The sequence below is a fragment of the Aquarana catesbeiana genome, linkage group LG05 (genome assembly GCF_042186555.1).
Source record: "Aquarana catesbeiana isolate 2022-GZ linkage group LG05, ASM4218655v1, whole genome shotgun sequence".
In the NCBI taxonomy this organism is placed as follows: Eukaryota; Metazoa; Chordata; class Amphibia; order Anura; family Ranidae; genus Aquarana; species Aquarana catesbeiana.
Window position 1 is genome coordinate 35,183,365 of NC_133328.1, and position 16,844 is coordinate 35,200,208.

The window sequence follows — 16,844 nt, forward strand, 5'->3', positions numbered from 1 at the left end:
AGACCTGTAATAATCACAATGGAGCAAAGACAGGCTCTAGTCATCCAAGACTAGTGTCAGGGCCTTGGGGGAAGAAATCCCTAATGCATTAATGTGGTTGGTTGTAGAAAAACCTGTATAGGTTTGAAATGAATCACAAAGGTTGGACTTGATGGACTTGTGTCTTTTTTCAACCTCACCTACTGTGTAACTATGTAAAATATTGAGCAACATACAAAGATAAATACACAGAAATAAAAAAATTACCAAATTCGCAGGCATTCCTGCAGTTGTTCTTAGTAGAAAAATTGTTTTCATTTCCTGCACAACCGCCATAGATGAATGGTTCACACTTTCCTGTGTGTGTATTATAGAAATAGCGAGGAAAGTACCCCTTACATGGACCTTTTATTGCAGGTAAGTTACAGATTGCATCTGGAAAATACAGAATTACAAAATATAAACATTAAAAGAGAAAATGGATGATAGACACTAAGACTGTTGGAAACTTACAGAAAAAGTATAATCAGTGCTGGGTATACCACTAGAAGGCCTGAGCTCATACCTCCAACTGTCCAGGTTTCTGCAGGTCTGTCCTGTGATTTTACCTACATTTTGTATATGTACAAAAAAGACAAATTCCCCCGGGGGGGGGGGGGTTTAGGCAGCATTGTAGTGAATATTATTATAACAGTAAAATAAATCAAGTGCATAAGGAATTCGAATATACAACAATTTATTATAAAATACAGACACTGGTTCACGTGTAACAAACATCGGCATAGAACATCAACCATGGCTAAAGTGATGTATCATCAAATAGTTATCCACATGAATACACAGATGCATTTCGACCCATTGGTCTTCTTCAGGGGGATTTAGATTCTAGGGAAATATATCACAATTAGAGTTTGAACTTGAAACTTTGGTCAATATGTAAGACATTTACACAGCATTTTACGTTAATAAATAACTGTATTACATCGTATCTATGGAGGTATATTTACCATTGAGTGGATGGTATGGTAGAGATGCACCACACACCCATCCATACCATACCATCCACTCAATGGTAAATATACCTCCATAGATACGATGTAATACAGTTATTTATTAACGTAAAATGCTGTGTAAATGTCTTACATATTGACCAAAGTTTCAAGTTCAAACTCTAATTGTGATATATTTCCCTAGAATCTAAATCCCCCTGAAGAAGACCAATGGGTCGAAATGCATCGGGGTATTCATGTGGATAACTATTTGATGATACGTCACTTTAGCCATGGTTGATGTTCTATGCCGATGTTTGTTACACGTGAACCAGAGTCTGTATTTTATAATAAATTGTTGTATATTCGAATTCCTTATGAACTTGATTTATTTTACTGTTATACAGTAATAATATTCAATACAATGCTGCCTAAAAAACCCCCCGGGGGAATTTGTCTTTTTTGTATTATACTTTGGGTTGTGCAGCTTTGGGTGCTCTCGTATATGTGTTTTCTCCATTGTTTACATTTTGTATATGTAAACTATAATATTCAACTCTGACATCTTACCACCAATGCTGGGGCACTATTCTTTCCATTGATGGCATGCCCCCTCAAGCCATGGCCAATATTCCTCTCAATTCAATCACACTTACCGTACTTTTCTACCCACACTCCATTGTGACCCTGGCTTTGTCAGGATGTCCCTGATATTTTAAAGTAGTCGATACCCTTTTTTTTTTAAACAAAGAGGTTTATAGTTACCTGGAAAGGAATCGCACAAAGCGCCCCTGAACCTCCTCTTCAATCAAGTGGCACGCAAGTGGACTTCCGGTTTCCGGCTTTATGCTGGTTTTATGCTTGTTTTTATCTTGTAAAAAGTAAGTGGAATAATGTGTCCTTTTACTACCATTTTAATAAAAGGAATTATGCTATATACTTTCCCTTTTTTTCTGCCAGAATATGGGGAGAATCTTTATCTACAAAGAAGGAGCCTTGTGGGAGGACTGCTAATTTCAGTATTTCAGATGAAAGTGCATATGACTTCTGTTATGGGAGTCCAAAGCAGTTGGTGAGTGAGCGGGCACACAGGAGGGGGGCACGGATTGCACCGATTTTGTTTACAGCACCTGGCACTACAGCACTTTATACTTGATTGAGAATATTGCCAATAATGATAGACTTTTTTTGTTTTTGATCTTTACAATTTTGAACTATGGCTTTTGGACATCTGAAAATATATATGAGTTTATTGTTATTGCAAATTGATACTAGTATTCATAGTGCGAGCGCCCTTTTTCATACCTATGATTTAACCTCCCTGGTGGTATGATTATTTCAGATTTTTGATGCTAAAAGCGGTACAATGTTTTGCATGGAAATTTGGCATTTTATACTGTAGGCCTGTAATTCTTAGTAATAACACACTTAAATCTGTCCAAACAAGAGTCTAGTAGACATCACGGGTATGATAAAGTTTGATACACAAAATCATAAATTATAATATAATAAATAACTATAAATAATTATAGCAAATAATAATATAATAATAATAAAAATTATTCAATAATGTAATCAATTCAAAAACACTGAAATTTGCTCAGTTGCAGAATTGTTGCTGTCATTACTTTCAGTGTTTAATGACGAATTTCCCCACAAATCACTATCGCTCAATTCTGCAAATGATTCTAATTTATTATCGCTGTTTTCTAGCTGGTCTAAACATGCTTTTGATGTAAAGGGATGGTTTTGGTTGCTATGGACAATTTCCAGTTTCCAGGCAGAAAGAACAGTATTTATAATATACTGCATGCAAGGCACTGGACAAAGCACTGGGGACAAAGGGGAGGTGAAATAATTTGATACAGTAATGTAATCTGTAAGATTACAGTGTACTGTATGTATTGTGTGTTTCACTTTTTGAATTTGGCGCCGTGCTCAGTTTCCGTGCGTCGCAACACTCGCAGGGAACTGTGCTCGGCATTGTGATAGATCGAGCGGAGACACGGCTCGCACACAGAGCAGGGGGGACATCTAATATATATATATATATATATATATATATATATATATATATATATATATATATATATAGCCAGTATGCTGGCCTGAATTTATGGGAGGAGCCTGGGGGGTATTTAAGCTGACCACTTCCCCTTCCTCTTTGTCAGTTTCAGTGCACGATAGTACATGTCACTGGGCTGACTCTTCCCAGCTTACCTTGTGTTCATAAGTCTGTGCGTTCGATTACAAGTGGGTTGCGGCGTCTTCGTCGGCGGTTCTCGCATGTATTGTTTGCATGGGTTCTATGTCTGATTGAGGTGGTAATTAGACCCACATGGGGCCTTGTCTGCACTTTGATTAGCCTGGGGGGCTGGGTGGTTGGTATGTGTTCGGTTTAGAAGTAAGGTGTGGTATACACGCTGCAACCGATTTGTATTGGATCCACTTCATACATCTTGCAACAGATTTGTATCAGTGTCATCTTTTTACAACCGATTCATATTGCATACCTGCTACAATCCAATTCGAACCTAGTCTCATCGGCGGCACAACGTTTGGTATCGGATGCATCCCGCTCACTGATTCTTATTAGTACCTGTTGTACCCCACAAATGGTTAGTTGTTTATGTAATTTTCTACTGACTGTTTCGTTTTGCTTTCATGTCATACGAATCACAGTCCGATTCAAACCTAGTCGCCTCGGCTGCACAACGGTTTGCATCGGTCTTATCCTGCACACCAATTTTGTAGTGGTTCTTACCATACCCTATGATTCATTATTTTATTTATTTTTTGTCCGATTCACATCACCTCAGCAGCTACATGCATCACAGTCCACTCCGAACCTAGTCGCACAAGCGGCACAACGGTTCGCATCACGAGTATCCCACACACCAATATGTAACAGTCCCTATCACAAATCTACGATTTGTTACGTATGCCACTTCGCAGTTCCTTCCTACATATACAATTTCTGCTATCCTTTTCTTTTCGCCTATCAGTAGGTGACCTTTCTTGCAATCGCTGCAAGCTACGCATCTCATCATAACTCCTTGCAATCGCTGCAAAACACGCATCTCAGCATAAACCCATTTGCAATCGCTGTAACATGCATCTCAGTATAAACTCCTTGCAATCGCTGCAAGAACACGCATCTCATGATAACTCCTTGCAATCGCTGCAAAAAACACGCATCTCAGCAAATACCCATTTTGAAATCTCTGCAAAACATGCATCTCAGTACAAACTCCTTGCAATTGCTGCAAGAACACGCATCTCAACTTCACCCATTTGCAATTGCTGCAAAAACATGCATCTCAGTATAATCTCCTTGCAATAGTTGCAAGATCACGCATCTCAACATTTACCCATTTTTGCAATTGCTGCAACATCCATCTCATGATAACTCCTTGCAATTGCTGCAAGAACACGCATCTCAGCATATACCCATTTTGCAATCTCTGCAAAACATGCATCTCAGTACAAACTCCTTGCAATTGCTGCAAATACACGCATCTTACCATTTACCCGTTTGCAATCACTGCAAAACATGCATCTCAGTATAAACTTCATGCAATTGCTGCAAATACATGCAGTTTGGTGTTTACCCACTTGCAATCACTGCAAAACACGCATCTCAGCATTTACCCATTTTTGCAATTGCTGCAACATGCATCTCAGTATAAACTCCTTGCAATCGCTGCAAGATACGCATCTCATCATAACTCCTTGCAATCGCTGCAAGATACGCATCTCATCACAACCCCTTGCATTTGCTGCAAAAAACACGCATCTCAGCATATACCCATTTCGCAATCTCTGCAAAACATGCATCTCAGTACAAACCCCTTGCAATTGCTACAAATACATGCATCTTACCATTTACCCATTTGCAATCACTGCAAAACATGCATCTCAATATAAACTCTGTGCAATTGGTGCAAATACATGCATTTTGGTGTTTACCCACTTGCAATTACTGCAAAACACGCATCTCAGCATTTACCCATTTTTGCAATCGCTGCAAAACATGCATCTCATTATATACTCCTTGCAATCGCTGCAAAAACACGCATCTCAGCATATACCCATTTGCAATCGCTGCAAACATGTATCTCAACATATACTCCTTGCAATTGCTGCAAGCACACTCAGTGGTGCTCATACAGCCCACTTCATTTTTTAGTGGCACTTAATCGGTCACTCGTCTCCAGTGGCATTCATACAAGCCACTCATCATTTTCGTCTGTCTTTTCTCCCTCAGGTCAGTCGAGTTCAGGTTCCATCCTGTACCGAGTTGGACGTTATTTCCCAGGTTAAAAAAAAAAAAAAAAACGCTATGTTTGCATCTTCACCAGGCTCTAGGGCTGCAACTAACGATTATTTTCATAATCAATTAGTTGGCCGATTATTGTTTCGATTAATCGGTTAATAACCTTAAAAAAAAAAGTGTGCTGTATAATTTAGTTAATATATAAAGTTTAAAAAAAAAAAGGCAATTCATTCTTAAATATCTCTATGCAGTGGTAAATATAAACAACCAACTATATGGTTAGGGAGCAAAATATTGAATCCACTCTGAGAATAACAGACAGAAGAGATATACTGTATATTCACTATTAGAGGAGATATACTGTATACACTATTAGAAGAGAAATACTGTTTTTTGGCCAATTTGTTGTTGGGCAGATTAAAAAATACAAATTGCTGCAAAAACGCATTACATGCTTTTCTGCAGCTTCTCCATTGAAGTATATTGAACCTAAAAAGCACCATTTTGCATTAAGAAAAAAAAAAGTCCTTGACCCTTTTCAAATACGCAGCGGCTGAAAAAAAGCATAGATGTGAACCTGTCCCATAGGAAACCATGTTAAATTAACTGTAGTGTGTTTCTGCAAAAAGCACCAAAAAACATATAGATGTGAACCAGGTCTAAGACGTTTAGTAACATAATGGGGTTAAAAGAAACTAAAATGAGCCCTTTATAGTACAAAAAAAGCAAATAATCGCAACTGTAAGCGGTTCATTTTTTTTACTGTAGAACGGTGAAAGTAATATTTACAGTAGCGATTTGCTCTTTTTGTACTATAAAGGGCTCATTTTATTTTTTTAACCCCACTATTTTACTGGCCGATTAATCGATTATGAAAATAGTAATCGATTCATTTCATAATCGAATAGTTGTCGATTAATCGATTAGTTGTTTCAGCCCTACCAGGCTCTGTCGCATACAAGGGGGACACAAAAAAAAAAAGCGTAAAGAAATCTGTTGCACTCATGTCACCCCTACTGCAGGTGTTCCCGGTCGACAGAGTTTTGATCCTAACCAGTTCCCACTACTAGAGCGTCAGTCAGGGCCTAGTTCATGGGCTTTCATCATTCTGCAGCACCCTTTCACTATACCGTTACTTCACATACATCATTGGACGTGATCTCCAGGCTTTAGTTCTGTCACATATGTCTATACATGACACTCTGCTTTCGAAGGGCGACCCTTCACCTCGCAGACAAGGTCGCTTAACAGTAGGCTTGCTGGCAGTGCAAGTGTTAGCAGGCCGAGCATAAGTCACCCCCTACAGACCGCAACATTCCTACGTAGGCCGTACCAGACTTCTACTTCTCAACCCAGTACGCCCTGGGGTTCTGGTCTTCAGGTTTGTGCTCGCCACAGACAGGCACCCGAGCTATCGGTTATCTGGCCAGTCACCTCCTGGCCCACCTCGGTCGCCACGCACTCTTCTGAGTTTTCTAAATTTCCACTCTACATAAGACCTCTGTTAGCTCCTGTCTATGCCTATCATTCCGTTTTCTGTACTTCTCCCTTTTTTCCTCCTCTGAGTTTTCGCTTTACCACTCCGCTCTCTATCCTATGGCTATGACTTCTTAAATATGAGCACCCCGCCCCCTTTTGTCTTCTGGCTGGAGCCATGTCGCAGGCTGGCAGCGAAGACTTCACACCCATCCCTCTGTTACACCCCCCCTCCCAAGCAGGCTCAGAGTGCGGCTGCCTGCAGTCCCTCAGGGGACGGAACATCCCAAAACTCATAGCCGAGATGAGTTGCAGGGATATTCCCTTTCCCGCTATGGCCAGGAAGGTAGAGCTTTTCAGGCTTCTCTTCCCGCCTCCAGCTGCAGCTGGGCCCAACAGGCATCCCTACAATCCATCCACGGGGCCCAGCTGCACATTTTGGTCTCCCCCTTAGCCGCAACAGTTCGGACGTCCAGACCAGAGTCACACCTTTGAAAGTTTGCCTACCCATGGCCCTCCCTGACCTGGTCATGGTCCCGATGACAGCTTCTCCTTCTGCAGGTACACCAGGCCCTGCATCTATCGTCCTCCACGCTCATCTTGTCCCGACTAGCGTCGGGGAGAATATATTGGAGGGCAAAGACATCAATTGGCATCCCTGCTCATCTCAGTCCATGACTTAGCTGACAACAAATCATACGCCTGGGGGGATGTCTCAGTGGTTGTCAAGTCGAGAGACCCCAGCCTCAGTCGTAAGCTGTCAGCCACTGAGTTCGTCCTGGCCTTCAGGATGTTCAAAGATGTACTTTGTTCAGCCACCCTCAGCAGGAGGGAGGAGCTGGACTTATACCTTCATGCAGTGAGAGACCTTGCTTACAAATATGGAGGTCTTGCCTTCTACGACGACCATCAGTCGTTTTCAGTCAAAGCAACAGCGAGACTTGCCCAGTTCCTGATCAGCTCTGACTGGAGCCTCACAGACACGGAACTCTTTTTTTTGCCACTTTTCCCACAAAGCTGATGTTTTCGCCCAGTCCCTCACTTGAATCTGTCACACCAGGCCCAGTGTCACAGGGTTATCCATTATCCGGACAACTTCCTGCTCATCGAACAACCTGGAGATACCCCCCCAGTAGATCTAGACAAGCTAAGAGAGGTCTTCAACAATCTCAATGAACACATATTGGAAGGCCCAACACATTTCATAGGTTTCTCAGGCATCATCCTGGATACGCACACCATGCAGCCTAGCCTGCCTTCTGACAAATTAGCTCGTGTTAGTTTGGTCATTCAGGAGTTTACCCAGTCATAGGAGTGTACTAACAGCTGCAGTCCTCGATAGGGATGCTCAATTTCGCTATGAGAACTATTCCTCAGGGGCGGTCGTTCATCTCACGGCTCTTAGTCTTTCTCGCCCAAGTGCAGGACCCAACCAAGTCCTTAGACAAGACCCGGCAGCAATAGCAGACTTGGCTATGTGGGACGATTTCCTCTTCAACTGGAACGGCATATCAATGTTTTTCCCTCAGTATCAGCTCAGTTTCCCCAGGTAGTCACAGATGCTGCAGCCTCCACCGGCTTTGCTGCAATTTTTGGCCATCACTGGTTCGCCAGACCTTGGCCCTGGAAATCTGCCTGATTCCTGGTTTCCCTCGATCTTCGTCATTGTTCGAGCTGTACCCCATCGTGGCAGCAGCCCAAGTCTGGGGCCACACGTGGACAGGTCAGACAGAGCTCTTCACCACAGACAACCAGGCTAGAGCCAACATCATTAATAGGGGTAGATCCAAGTCGCTCCCCATGATATCCTTCCTGTGCAGGATGCTGCAATTATCACTACATCACCAAACTTAACAGTTACTGTGAGCATATCCCTGGCAAGTGCAATGCCGCAGCCGATGCACTGTCCTGCTTCAATTTTGTCTCATTCTTCCAGCAGGAACCCAGAGCCGACCCATCATCCACTCCTATCCCACCTTGATCTCAACTAACAATGGATTGAAGCCACACCTTGCCAATGCAACCCGGCTCATCAACCACTCACTGTCTAGCAACACACTAAAGGCTTATCGCACTGCCTGGAACACATACCATAGGTTCCTTGCCACAGCAGATGATGTCACTCATGTCCTAGCCTTTATATTCTATTGCCACACACAGCTGGCTCTCGCTCATATCAGCTGGCTCTCGCTCATATCACTATCAAGCTGTACCTGGCCGGTATCCAAGCCACTATGTCCTTCATCTTACAGTCTCCAAAACACAACAAACTGGACCCGGAGTGAATATCAACTTCTTTCAAACCAGCAACGCCTGGAACGATCTTGTGATCGTCTGCTCTTTCACCTACCCAGCCAGTCTCCAGCCCGTTACTGCCTTTTCCGGTCAACCCCTTGTGTGGCAGTCAGACAGTTCAAAACCCCCCCAAATGACCCCATTTTGGAAAGTAGACACCCCAAGCTATTTGCTGAGAGGCATGTCGAGTCCATGGAATATTTTATATTGCAAAACAAGTTGCGGAAAAAAGAAACACATTTTTTTTTTTTTTTTTGCACAAAGTTGTCACTAAATGATATATTGCTCAAACATGCCATGGGAGTATGTGAAATTACACCCCAAAATACATTCTGCTGCTTCTCCTGAGTACGGGGATACCACATGTGTGAGACTTTTTGGGAGCCTAGCCGCGTACGGGACCCCGAAAACCAAGCACTGCCTTCAGGCTTTCTAAGGGCGTGAATTTTTGATTTCACTCTTCACTGCCTATCACAGTTTCGGAGGCCATGGAATGCCCAGGTGGCACAAACCCCCCCCCCAAATGACCCCATTTTGGAAAGTAGACACCCAAAGCTATTCGCTGAGAGGTATAGTGAGTATTTTGCAGACCTCACTTTTTGTCACAAAGTTTTGAAAATTGAAAAAAGAAAAAAAAAAATGTTTGTTCTTGTCTTTCTTCATTTTCAAAAACAAATGAGAGCTGCAAAATACTCACCATGCCTCTCAGCAAATAGCTTGGGGTGTCTACTTTCCAAAATGGGGTCATTTGGGGGGGTTTTGTGCCACCTGGGCATTCCATGGCCTCCGAAACTGTGATTGGCAGTGAAGAGTGAAATCAAAAATTTACACCCTTAGAAATCCTGAAGGTGGTGATTGGTTTTCGGGGCCCCGTACGCGGCTAGGCTCCCAAAAAGTCCCACACATGTGGTATCCCCATACTCAGGAGAAGCAGCTGAATGTATTTTGGGGTGTAATTCCACATATGCCTATGGCCTGTGTGAGCAATATATCATTTAGTGACAACTTTGTGCAAAAAAAAAAAATGTGTCACTTTCCCGCAACTTGTGTCAAAATATAAAATATTCCATGGACTCAATATGCCTCTCAGCAAATAGCTTGGGGTGTCTACTTTCCAAAATGGGGTCATTTGGGGGAGTTTTGTGCCACCTGGGCATTCCATGGCCTCCGAAACTGTGATAGGCAGTGAAGAGTGAAATCAAAAATTTACACCCTTAGAAATCCTGAAGGCGGTGATTGGTTTTCGGGGCCCCGTACGCGGCTAGGCTCCCAAAAAGTCCCACACATGTGGTATCCCCATACTCAGGAGAAGCAGCTGAATGTATTTTGGGGTGCAATTCCACATAGGCCCATGGCCTGTGTGAGAAATATATCATTTAGTGACAACTTTTTGTAAATATTATTATTTTTTTTTTTTTGTCATTATTCAGTCACTTGGGACAAAAAAAATAAATGTTCAATGGGTTCAACATGCCTCTCAGCAATTTTTGTACTGCCCTGCCATTTTAGCACCTCAAGAAATGACATAGGCAGTCATAAACGAAAAGCTGTGTAAATTCCAGAAAATGTACCCTAGTTTGTAGACGGTATAACTTTTGCGCAAACCAATAAATATACGCTTATTGACATTTTTTTTTACCAAAGACATGTGGCCGAATACATTTTGGCCTAAATGTATGACAAAAATGGAGTTTATTGGATTTTTTTTATAACAAAAAGTAGAAAATATCATTTTTCTTCAAAATTTTCGGTCTTTTTCCGTTTATAGCGCAAAAAATAAAAACCGCAGAGGTGATCAAATACCATCAAAAGAAAGCTCTATTTGTGGGAAGAAAAGGACGCACATTTCGTTTGGGTACAGCATTGCATGACGGCGCAATTAGCAGTTAAAGCGACGCAGTGCCAAATTGGAAAAAGACCTCTGGTCCTTAGGCAGCATAATGGTCCGGGGCTCAAGTGGTTAAACATGTTGGGGTCCTACTGGTCAACTTAGGCCTAGATTCTGGTATTCTGGACCTTCCTTTGGATCGGCGCAGCATCAGCCACATCTCAGCATGGAGTACCAGACCATGTGACCAAGAAGCTAGGCAGGTGAAAGTCTGCCTGCTTTACCAGATATATATTCCAAACCCTCAAGATTCTCCAAGCTCACTCAATGAGGTTAGAGGCAATAAAGATACTTGCCTACCTGGTTATTTTTGGCCCCTTTTCTTGCCATACCTACCAGACGACCAAAAGCCACACCTCAGGTCTATTTATGTTGTGAGTCTTGTCGCGTGTTTATGTGATCCACATTTGTCTCGGTCTTAGGGTCACGAATATATATATATATATATATATATATATATATATATATATATATATATATATATATATATATATATATATATATATATAAATCTATATCACCTTACTTTACAGCAAAGACTGGGAATTGCAGGTTTCTTATTGGGGGACCTATCCCCCTCAAGCCGATGCTCCTGAACGTCCCTTCCGGCCCAGAGAGTGAAATGCACACCAGGGCACAGGCAGCATCCATTATTCTAAGCAACTAGAGGGACGATTGTTAATGAACAGTGGCGCTATTTTTATTGTTTTTTTTTTACTGGTTTTATTGGTCTCTACCTGTAATTGCCTTGCATAAACAAACGCAAGATGATTTTACACTATAAGAGGCCATCTCTTTATTTATTTCCTGTCTGCATAACACACTCTGGAAGAAATTCTTGGGATTACAACAGGAGGCTCTGGACCGGTGAGAGTCAGCAGAGAATATCCCAGTGGGATAGGTCCCCCCAATAAGAGACCTGTAAGCCCAGTTGACTGTCAAAGTAAGGTAGTCACCAACATCTGGTGAGCGTGGAGTGACTACATACCTCAGGTGGTGAATATATAGAAAGCACAAGTCACCTAAAATTGCACAAAATACTTTTATACCTTATGTTTTCACTGTCACTTTATTTGATATTAGAATTATGTTGGTATACTGATTGTTTTCTTTCAGTAAAGATACTCACAATACACATCACTAAATTTAGTAATTTAACCACTTGCCGACCAGCCGCCACTGTTAAACTGCGTCAGGTTGGCTCGGCTGCACGAATCGCCGTAACGGGGCTTGTAGACAGCGATCTGTGGGCGTGCGCCGCCGGAGATGCACGCGTGTGCTGATTGGCCAGCGGGGGAGCCAATCAGCGGGCCCGGCAGACTCTGTGTCCGCCAACCCGCCCACGGTCATTCCCAGCAGAGACAGAACGGGGATCTGCCAAAGTTAACAAGACAGATCTCAGTTCTGTCAGGGGATAATACAGAGATCCTGTCTTTCTGCTATGCAGGAAGATAGATCTGTGTGTTGTCCCAGGCAGCCCATCCCCCATACAGTTAGTAAACACACCCAGGGAACACATTTAACCCCTTGATGGCCCCTTCCCTGCCAGTGCCATTAATACAATGCCAGTGCATATGTTTAGCACTGATCATTGTAATAATGTCACTGGTTCCCAAAAAAGTGTAAAAAATGTCAGTTAGGTGTCCGATCTGTCCGCTTCAATGTCGCAGTCCCACTAAAAATTGCTGATCACAGCCATTACTAGTAAAAAAAATAAAGATATATAAACAAAAAAGCCATAAATCTATCCCCTATTTTGTAGAACTTTTGCGCAAACCAATCAATATATGCTTTATTTTTTATCAAAAATATGTAGCAGAATACAAACTGGCCTAAATTGATGAAGAAATTAGAATATTTTTTTTTTTTTTATTGGGTATGTTTTATAGCAGAAAAAAATAGAGCAAAGAATAAAAACCGCAGAGGTGATCAAATATCACCAAAAGGAAGCTCTATTTGTGGGGGAAAAAAGGACATGAATTTTATTTGCGTACATCGTCACACGACCACGCAATTGTCAATTAAAATAACACAGTGCCATATCGCAAAAAATGGCCTGGCCGATAAGGGGAATAAGCAAGTGCTGCCAGAATATTTACTAACCATTTGGATGGACAGACAGCGGCTGCTCAATATAAGTGCTAAGTATTACTTTCAGTGCGTAAACTGTTAGCGCTATAATCATAGGTGGGCGCAGCCTCTTGCATTAGGGTGTGCACCCCAAAGCTCAAATACATATGCATGTGTATATGTACTGATGGTGTCAGTAGGGCAGTGGACAGTGTCAGTAGTTTTATTTTTATTCTTTTTAAAGTATTTTATTTTGTAACATTTTTTTTTTTTTTTGGGATGAAATATCAGTGGTCTGAACAGGGGGGAATATGCACCACACAAGGCGATTAGGGTGTGCCCAGGCACACCTGGCACACCCTGTGCGCACGCCTATGGCTATAATAATCCTGTATCATAAATGCTGTGATGTTGTATGTTTGTACATTCAACCTGATGTGTTAGAGGGGCTGAGGTTCTTAAAAAGGTTGAGGCAAAGAACAGAGGACCCATCCTAATCAATGGCTTCTAGCACTACATTAGGAAGGATTATTTTATCGAAGGATAAGTGAATGCTTAAAACATCATTTCAGCAGCACATGAAGTCATTCCACAGTCAAAAGTGAATTTAAACATGCTAAATAAGCAGAGTTCAATATTAAGAAAAAAATATATACAGAGCACACACAAAGATCTTTTTGCCTTCACTCCTCCATGAATTATCATTCACATGTTGTCACAAATTTCCACAAAAAGTTATGATTAGTAAATCAGACCAATGGTGGAAATTCATCTCTAGGTTTAACAAATACCTATTTATGGACAGTACCTCATACTAATAGTGCATCAGTAAATAAAGGTACAAATAGTGCAAAAGAGAAAGAGGCCAGATAGCTAGAGATGGAGGATATAAACACAAAATACTATTATACCCACCACACACACACACACACACACACTGGGAAGGATACATACATGGACACTGTAATCAGGGCCGTCTTTAAAATTGATTGGACCCTGGGCAAACATTTTCTTGGGCCCCCCCCATACAATTTCGCTCTCCACCTGCTCTGAGACATACAATAAATAGCAGCTAGACTTAAAATCAGTTTACTGTATCAGATCAGGCAGCGATTGCGATTGGTTGCCAGAGGTTACAGTGTATCATTACCGCTTACTGACTGGTTGCTAGAGGTTACAGCACACATTACTGCTCACTGATTAGTTGCTAGATGTTACAGCACCTGATTTCTGCTTGTTGATTGGTTGCTATAGATTACTGTACAGTAATACTGCTCACTGATTGGTAGCTAGAGGTTACAGCACATCATCTCCTCACTGCGGGGGGCAAGATATAAATATGAATGCCGCCTTTATTTACATATCTATGCCACTGGATGCAGCTATTTACATATAAATGAGGCTGCTATTTACATATGAATGTTGTTTTTTTATATGTAAACACAGGGTCTGCAGGTGAGTCATCTGTACACAACAATAGGGCAGAGCTGGGCAGCATTAGTAGCAGCACTTCACATTGAGATATCAGGACACAGCAAGGAACTAAAACTTCAAGGGACAAGGGAATTTAAACTGGGATAGTTGGCAAGTATGAGGCAGCTGCTTTGGGCCCCACAACAATGACAGGGCCCAGGGCAGCTGCCCCCTTTGCCCTGCCTTAAAGACGGCCCTGACTGTAATGACTTTCCCATAAGTTCTGATCTATTGAACTTTTCACTCACTTTCAGTCTTGGAGTCAATGGTCACAGGCTTAAACCAAGAGGGTGAATCTACAGTGGGGACACAGACAATACAAACCTAACAGGGGCTCTAAGTCTACTACACTCAAAACCATAAGGCATCTCTGATTATATATCTAAGCATTACTATTTCAGCAAAACTGACCTCCTGGAAGTGCAGAGGTGAGCTGAAACATCATAAGACTGGCAGCGATCACAATAAGGACCAATGTGGTTTTCATGTTGTAGTCTTGTGTCTTCGTCACCACAATAGAGTTGGTGTTGCTTTGTGAACTGTGTATTGTCACAGATTCCTGCTGGATATTTGAAGAGAGAGAGGAGAGACTACACCCACAGTAGGACTGGTCAGGCTAGTTGGTCTGCCCCTGAGGGTGATCTTGATACCTCTGGTGGGTGGAGATCATCTCTGTTGTCTTTCTTCGGGCCAATATCAGAAATTCCATAACTAAATATAGATATGTAGCACGAACCCCGGAAGGAGCTGCTGATTTATTTGGGCCTGTACTCTGCTTTATACCCCCTTGAATATCTCAGTCCCCCTGACACAGCTGTGGTGTAATAATGTGCAGTCAGAATGAAATAACAAAGGCAAGTTCACAATACTCAATATAGTATACCTGTCTGTAGTTACTTTACCCTCCTCTTGGCTGGTGATGACATGTAAAACAACACTGACACAGTTGTACTTAAAATATAACCGTATTTCCTGTTGTTGTATTAGAAGGGTTAAACTACAATGGTTGTACTGTCAGACCAACATAGTCTGACAGACAACTAAACTTTACAAAGGTACAATACAGGTGTATAATGTCTGAAGTAGTGATGAGCTTCGAGTTCGAGTCGAACACATGTTCGACTTGAACATTGGCTGTTCGCAAGTTCGCCAAACAGCGAACAATTTGGGGTGTTCGCGGCAAATTCGAATGCCGCGGAACACCCTTTAAAAGTCTATGGGAGAAATCAAAAGTGCTAATTTTAAAGGCTTATATGCAAGTTATTGTCATAAAAAGTGTTTGGGGACCCGGGTCCTGCCCCAGGGGACATGGATCAATGCAAAAAAAGTTTTAAAAACGGCCGTTTTTTTCAGGAGCAGTGATTTTAATAATGCTTAAAGTCAAACAATAAAAGTGTAATATCCCTTTAAATGTCGTAGCTGGGGGTGTCTATAGTATGCCTGTAAAGGGGCGCATGTTTCCCGTGTTTAGAACAGTCTGACAGCAAAATGACATTTCAAAGGAAAAAAGCCATTTAAAACTACTTGCGGCTATTGCATTGCCGGTCCGACACTACACATAGAAGTTCATTGATTAAAAACGGCATGGGAATTCCCCACAGGGGAACCCCGAACCAAAATTTAATAAAAAGACGTGGGGGTTCCCCTAAATTCCATACCAGGCCCTTCAGGTCTGGTATGGATATTAAGGGGAACCCCGGGCAAAAAAAAAAAAAAAACGGCGTGTGGTCCCCCCAAAAATCCATACCAGACCCTTATCCGAGCATGCAACCTGGCAGGCCGCAGGAAAAGAGGGGGGGGGTGAGAGAGCGCCCCCCCCCCTCCTGAACCGTACCAGGCCACATGCCCTCAACAGTGGGAAGGTGCTTTGGGGTAGCCCCCCAAAACACCTTGTCCCCATGTTGATGAGGACAAGGGCCTCATTCCCACAACCCTGGCCGGTGGTTGTGGGGGTCTGCGGGCTGGGGGCTTATACGTCCTTTTTTTTTTTTTTTTAATTTTGGCCGGGGTTCCCCTTAATATCCATACCAGACCTGCAGGGCCTGGTATGGAATTTAGGGGGACCCCCACGTCCTTTTTTTTTTTTTTTTTTTTAATTTTGGTTCGGGGTTCCCCTGTGGGGAATTCCCATGCCATTTTTATCAATGAACTTTTATGTGTATTGTCGGACCGGCAATGCAATAGCCGCGAGTAGTTTTAAATGGCTTTTTTCCTTTGAAATGTCATTTTGCTGTCAGACTGTTCTAAACATGGGAAACATGCGCCCCTTTACAGGCATACTATAGACACCCCCAGCTATGAAATTTAAAGGGATATTACACTTTTATTGTTTGACTTTAAGCATTATTAAAATCACTGCTCCCGAAAAAACGTCCGTTTTTAAAACTTTTTTTTTGCA

General features: G+C 42.1%; 1 long non-coding RNA gene across 1 annotated transcript in view; it reads right to left on the bottom strand.

The window, feature by feature from the left end:
* LOC141144179 (uncharacterized) overlaps positions 1 to 14,991 on the bottom strand; it is a 37,036-nt gene extending 22,045 nt beyond the window's left edge. Inside the window, exons 1-2 of the long non-coding RNA XR_012244362.1 lie at positions 14,858 to 14,991; positions 247 to 414 (exon numbers count right to left, since the gene is read on the bottom strand). This is a non-coding gene — a long non-coding RNA (uncharacterized lncRNA). The remainder of the gene's footprint in view (positions 1 to 246; positions 415 to 14,857) is intronic.
* Between the last annotated feature and the right edge of the window lie 1,853 nt (positions 14,992 to 16,844).